At 37.2% G+C, this 5906-nt stretch overlaps 1 long non-coding RNA gene across 3 annotated transcripts in view; it reads left to right on the top strand.

Annotated features, from left to right (window-relative positions):
- The first annotated feature begins 1115 nt into the window (after window positions 1–1115).
- The window catches only part of LOC102003760, a 9365-nt gene continuing 4574 nt past the window's right edge, over window positions 1116–5906 (top strand). For 2 of the 3 annotated variants that reach the window (XR_001230760.1, XR_263610.1), the window contains exons 1-4: window positions 1116–1277; window positions 2968–3071; window positions 3763–3902; window positions 4138–4452. This is a non-coding gene — a long non-coding RNA (uncharacterized LOC102003760). The remainder of the gene's footprint in view (window positions 1278–2967; window positions 3072–3762; window positions 3903–4137; window positions 4453–5906) is intronic. The other variant, XR_001230761.1, reaches the window with a different exon arrangement.

The following is a 5906-nucleotide window of genomic DNA, read 5'->3' as shown; positions in this document are numbered from 1 at the left end:
TATTTGTTTGCTCTTCTTGATGTTTTATTCCTAATGTTGTTTTTGAAATTCCAGCACTACTTTTTAAGGGTAGGAAAAATTTAGTGAGAGAAGGAAAGCTTGTCTGAGAGGGACAAAAGGGGGCCCAGAAAGTGGGTTGCCTACCAACCCCGATTCTCCAGGGTGTTTTATTGAGGAAGCCATGACACGGTGAGATGGGCTTAAGGTGGGACAGAACTATAATTAGTCAATAAGATTACAAGTGTAGTCACTTAGGTAATATTGATCTAGTGGCAAATCATAGGATGGGTGTGAGGTTAGTCAACTGATAAGTATGCAATAAGTATAGTTGCTTGGGTAATATTGATTAAATGGGGATCAGGTGGGGAAACTAGTCACATAGCAAGTGCACATGGGAGGGACCAGGACTTTCCTGGAAGGGGTGGGTTAAAGGAGGTTTGGTCCTCCACCCCAAGGTGATTGATGCTTACTTAGAATATAAATTGCTGTTGTCCATCCCTAGCAGAAGTATATGGATGAGTAATTCTTTTACTTGAAGCCTGCCCTTTAGTGACTATGTCTCCAGTCACAGTTGTCTTCTCCATTGATCTTTCGAGGACCCAACCGTATCTGACTGCCTACAATATTTCTACCCCACTTAGCTATCTATAATATTCCCCCCTCTGAAGAAGTACCCCTAACTGCCCTGAGGGGGCAAGGGTTGAAGAACCATCTGGCTACTTCGAACTGAAGGGAGTCATCGTTGTCCAGCACTATTTTGAATAGAAGTGATAAGAGCTAGCATTCTTATCTTGTTCCTGTCGTTACATGAAAAGCTTTTCTTTCGTAATGTTGCTATCATTATTTAGTACAAGGTATTATCTGTTACAAAAAATATTTTATTTTGCTTTCAAGAGATTTATTCCTTATCTAATGCTGTTCCATTTTTATATAGACCCAAGTTTTTGATGTATATTAGTTTTTTTACAAAGAATTTCTTTTTATATTTGCAAAATATATATACTGGTGATACATTTCTTCAGTTTTTGTTAGTCTGAGGTCTTTATTCTTCCCTTACTTTTGTATTGTGATAAAATATACACAGCATAAAATGTACAACTTTAAATATACAGTTGAGTGGAATTAAGTATATTTCCATTGGTGTGCAAATATCAACATCTGTCAAGAACATTTCTCATCTTCCCAAAGGGAAATTATGTGCTCATTATAATTTTTCATTTTCTTTTGCTGCAGCCTTGACTTTGTATCCATGATTTTGACAACTATGTTTACTTAAGGTAACTAGAATCATACAGTATTTGTCCCTTTGTGAATGATTTACTTCACTTAGAATAAAGCTCTGGGTTCTATAAAAAATTCCTTTTATTTAGATTCTAATTCTATCAAATACAATTTTTAAAATTTTATTTTATTAATGTATATCACTTATACAGAACAGAGTTTAATTTTGGCATGAATATAGCATACTTTGATGGTGTTTCCCTCCTTGTTGCCCCCTTTCTTTTCTTCCCCTCACCCTCAGTCACTTTCTTTTTCTGTGATTGTCTCCCTGCTACTTCCTGTCATCTCTTTTATAAGAAGAATTTTAGATTTTACATATGATAGGAAAAATGTGTTACTTGATTTTCTGAATATGATGTATTTCACTTAACATGATTTGTAGTTCTATTTTCCTACAAATGTTCCAAATTTGTGCTTTATGGTTAAATAGTAGTTGTATATGTATATGTGTACCACCTTTTCTTTATTCCTGTATTGATGGGTGTCTAGGATACTTCATAGCTTAGCTATTATGAATTGTACCACAACATGTAAGGTTATGCAGTTATCTATATACTGTATCGGTTTCCTTTTGGGAATACACCCAGTAGTGGAATAGATAGATGAAATGGTAGTTGTATTTTTTGTATTTTTAGAAACCTCTATATTGATTAACATTGTGGTTGTACTAATTTATATTGCCTGCAACAGTGTAGAAGTGTTTCTGTTCCCGTACATCCTCACCAGCATTTATTCTTTCTAATTTTAAGAACTCTCAAGTTTTCATTCATTTTTACTATTATTTTTCTTAGTGCATAAAAGGAGGGTAATGCAGTTCATTTTGGTATATTTATGCATGTATACAACATAATTTGATGGTATTCCTCCCTTGTCCCTCTCTACTTCTTCCCTTACCCTGATCCCTTTGTTTATCTACCTTCTATTTGGTTTCTTGATAGTCTACCTTCTAGTCTGTTTCTTGATGACAGCCATTCTTCAGAATGGCTGTCATCAAGAAAGAAAAAACTTTTCTCATCAGAGAAATTGATTTTGAAGAGACAGTATAGAATAAGAGAAAATCCTTGCCAGCTCCTCTTCTGACAGAAGATTAGCAAGTCGAATGTATAAAAAATTCAACGACTTAACAGAAAAAAACACCCTAATCAATTAATAGGCAAATGAATTGAATGGACACTACTCAGATGAAGAAATACAATTGTTGAACAAGTACATTTAAAAAATTCAACATTTTTAATCATTCATTTAGGGAAATGAAAATCAAACTGTGCTTTTTATATCTGAATAATATTTCCTATTATGTATATAAGAAGTTTTATTTATTCATTCACCCCTGGATGGGTACATTCAACTTTTCAACTTTTGTGACTGTTGTTTTTATGGACATAACTATACAATTATCCTCCTGAGTCCCTGCTTTTAATTCTCTTGGATATGTACCTAGAAGTGGAATTGTTTCCCCAATCTTCACTGACATTTGTTATTAGGTTTGGTTTTCCAAAATGGGTATAGTAATGGATCTGAGGCATTATCTCATTTTTCATTTTGAGTTTTGTTTTTTGCATGATTTTTATTTTCATGTGATTATTGCACATTTGTGTAGGTTCCCTAGAAAAATAATTTGACCAATTTTTAAGGAAACTTTTGTTGTTGTGTTCTAAGAATGCTATTTCTTATGTTTTGGGACAGAGTCTCACTGTTGCCCAGGTTGTTTTGAACTCTTCGACTCAAGTGATCCTCCTGCTTTTTCCTCTGAAATTGGTAGGACTACCAGTAGGTGTCATCACACTCAGGTGAAATACTTTATATATTTGGAATATTAATCCTTTTCCAGATGTATAATTTGCAAATATATTTTATCATTCTATGAGTGGCTTTTTGGCTCAATTGATAAGATTTTTGATGCACATTTTTTTTAATTCAATAAAGTCTAATATGTATATATTTTGTTTTCTTGCATGTATTTTTGGTTTGATATCCAAGATACCATTTGCAAATCCAGTATCATAAGAATTCTGTATTTGCTTCTACAGTGTTACCATTTTAGCTCTATGTATAGGTATTTCTTGCTTTTTGAGATAATTTTTTGTGTATGGTAAGGGTAAGGTCTATGCCCATCTCTGTATATGATTATCTGCTTTTCTGGACCCCATTTGTTGAAAAGATTGTCCTTTCCCTAGTGAATAATCTTGGCACCCTTACTGAGATACATTGGTCAATATATGCAAATGTTCACTTCTGAAATGTCTGTTCCATTGGTTTATGTTATGGTTCAAATCGAAAATGTCACCCAAGTCTCTGAGACAGCAGGGTCTGTGAGAGGAGAATAAATCTGCCCTCTGTCCTTCCTCCATTATCTCTAGGACAGCAGGGTCTGCAAGAGTAAAGTAAATCTGTGCTCTGTGCTTCCTCCATTGTCTCTGGAGCAGCAGAGTCTGCAAAGGAGAGTAAATCTGCACCCTGTGCTTCCTCCATTGTCTCTAGGATAGCAGAGCCTTTGAGAGAAGAGTAAATCTGTGCTCTGCCTTTCCGTATTATCTCTGGAACAGCAGAGCCTGACAGAGGAGAGTAAATCTGCACTCTGCACTTCATCCATTATCTCTGGGACAGCAGAGCCTGCTAGAGTGAGTCCAGACTCTGTGCTTCCACCGTTATCTCTGGGATGGTGGAGCCTGTGAGACGAGAGTAAATCTGTGCTGTGTGCTTCTGACACTGTCTGTGGGACAGCAGGGTCTGTGAGAGGAGTGTGAGTCTGCACCCTGCACTTCCTCCGTTGTCTCTGGGACAGCAGAGACTGCAAAAGGAGAGTGAAACCTGAGACTATGTTCTGTGCTTCCTCCCTTATCTCTGGGACAGCAGGGCCTGTGAGAGGAGTGTAAGGACACCCGCCTTTGTCAGGTGAACTAACCAGAACTCCAAGACCTGAGACCCAGGACAACAGCTGAGCCCAGGGTGCCGGGACACACACAGTCCTTCGGAGAGCAGAGTAATCAGCAAGACCCGCAATGTGGAAGAGTCTGAATCAGCAGGGAGGAGGCAGCAGTTGGACTCTGGAGAACTCCACCAGTAGGAATCCAGTCCCAGCCCCCACATTCAGAGGCCAAGATCTGCTCCATACCCACCCCATTTCTAGGATTAAATATGGACACTATCACAGAACTGTAAACACCAGAGGTATTTTACTACTTTCATTCTCCCTTGTCTGCTTGATTGGCTATCTCTTTCCTGTCTGGTTGGATGCCATCTTGTTTTGTTTTGTTCTGTATTCTGTAGTTATTTTTGCATTCAGGTTTTTTCTCTGGTCCCCTTTTTCTTTCTTTTCTTTTTCATTCCCTTTTTCTTCTTTTTTAATGTTTACATTTCGGACCTTTCCTTTTCATTCTCTTCTATAGATCTTCTTTCTCTCTTTCCTCACCTACTTCTTGAATTTAAACTTTCAAGTGAGTAAACATTTCCCTGCCCTATCTGACTACTCCTCAGTATTCTATTTCATTCTTTCCCTCCTGCATTCTCCAGTTTCCCAAAACACAGGTGATTATCCTTTATTCTCCAGCCTTGACTCTACTGTAGTTGACATCATTCATGATTTTAGCTTGTCCCCTACCCTTCTAAACCCCCTACCTGCCTCAGAAGGGCAAAATCACTCGACTAAGGGGAAAATCACTGCATACAAGTGCACAGTAAATGTTTGATTTTATTATATAATTTTAGCGGTTGCTCTTGTGGTCAGAGGTAACAGAGTAAGGGCAACCACAGTTCCTCAGTAGTAGAGTTATACTTTAAACTATTGTTATTACTAACTGTACTACTTTAGTCAGGATATCATACATACGATAAACAGTTTTGCTCCCCTGTATAACAGCACCATGATTGTATGAGGTCATACTCATCCCCACAACCCAGTACAAAAGGATTAAGAGCTGAACCCAATAGTAAACTTGCATCCTTTACACACTGGGAAGGTAGGGTATTGGCACAACTATAAGAAACCACCTACATCTAGAAGACATCACTGAAAAACAGATATCCTCTAAGGAAACCTTAATACTAGTGATAAATATATATCATAAGAAACTGGCAAGTATCAGCATAGAAAACAAAACAAAAAGAGAAAATAGAAAATGATAAGACACAGAAGCAAAATGCAACCCCAGACCCCCGCTTCCCCAAGACAAGCCCAGAATTCAAGCAGATAGATGAGCAAATAAACAGATGGGAAAAGTAGGGAACCAACGGCAGAAAAATACCATGACCAAGATAAGCCAATACATATCAGTTATAACCATTAGCGTAAATGACCTCAATTCACTGATCAAAGGAAATAGACTGGCAGAGTAGATCAAGAAACAAGATCCAACAATATTAACACATTTAATGCAACAAGAAATTCATAGACTGAAAATCAAAGGATGGAAAACAATTTTCCATGCAAATGAACCAAAAAGAAATTAGGGATAGCTAATCTGTTTGTAGACAATGTGAACTTCAAACCAAGAATGATCAAAAGGGATAAAGAAGGTCACTATATACTTGTGAGGGGGAGCTTCAAGAGGAAGAGATAACAATCATAAATATATATGCACTAGAAAAAAAAGACAAAGGGGCTGGGGATTTAGCTCAGCGGCAAA

This window comes from Chinchilla lanigera, unplaced genomic scaffold (genome assembly GCF_000276665.1).
Source record: "Chinchilla lanigera isolate Chin_1 unplaced genomic scaffold, ChiLan1.0 scaffold00074, whole genome shotgun sequence".
In the NCBI taxonomy this organism is placed as follows: domain Eukaryota; kingdom Metazoa; phylum Chordata; class Mammalia; order Rodentia; family Chinchillidae; genus Chinchilla; species Chinchilla lanigera.
The sequence above is the reverse complement of the archived record's forward strand: the minus strand, read 5'-3'. Positions and strand labels throughout refer to the sequence as shown.